Source organism: Cystoisospora suis (assembly GCF_002600585.1).
Source record: "Cystoisospora suis strain Wien I chromosome Unknown contig_1327, whole genome shotgun sequence".
Taxonomy (NCBI): Eukaryota; Apicomplexa; class Conoidasida; order Eucoccidiorida; family Sarcocystidae; genus Cystoisospora; species Cystoisospora suis.
In genome coordinates, this window is record NW_027154127.1 from 1 (window position 1) to 269 (window position 269).

Genomic DNA, 269 nt, shown 5'->3' on the forward strand with positions numbered 1-269 from the left:
TGAAGAAGGAGAAGAAGGAGCTCTTCTGATCAAAGGGAAGAGATCCGTCTCTCCCCGTAGACCAGTTCCACTTCATCTCCACACCTGTCGATTGCTGCCCCACACGATACGTCACTGTATTCGATCTAGCATGAAAAGAAACAGGCAAGACGAGAGGAGGGGTAAAGGAGAATAGAAAGCCGAGAGGAAAGAAAAGAAAAGAGAGATCAAGACGCGGAAAGACGGAAAGAAGAAACGAGAGATAGAAAAGACAAGAGAAATAGAGAAGA

At 45.7% G+C, this 269-nt stretch overlaps 1 protein-coding gene across 1 annotated transcript in view; it reads right to left on the bottom strand.

Annotated features, from left to right (window-relative positions):
* Positions 1-18: 18 nt before the first annotated feature.
* The window catches only part of CSUI_003090 (dna-directed rna polymerase i largest), a 4,295-nt gene continuing 4,044 nt past the window's right edge, over positions 19-269 (bottom strand). Inside the window, exon 3 of the mRNA XM_068063288.1 lies at positions 19-125. The gene's annotated coding sequence lies outside the window, so the exon portion shown is untranslated. The remainder of the gene's footprint in view (positions 126-269) is intronic.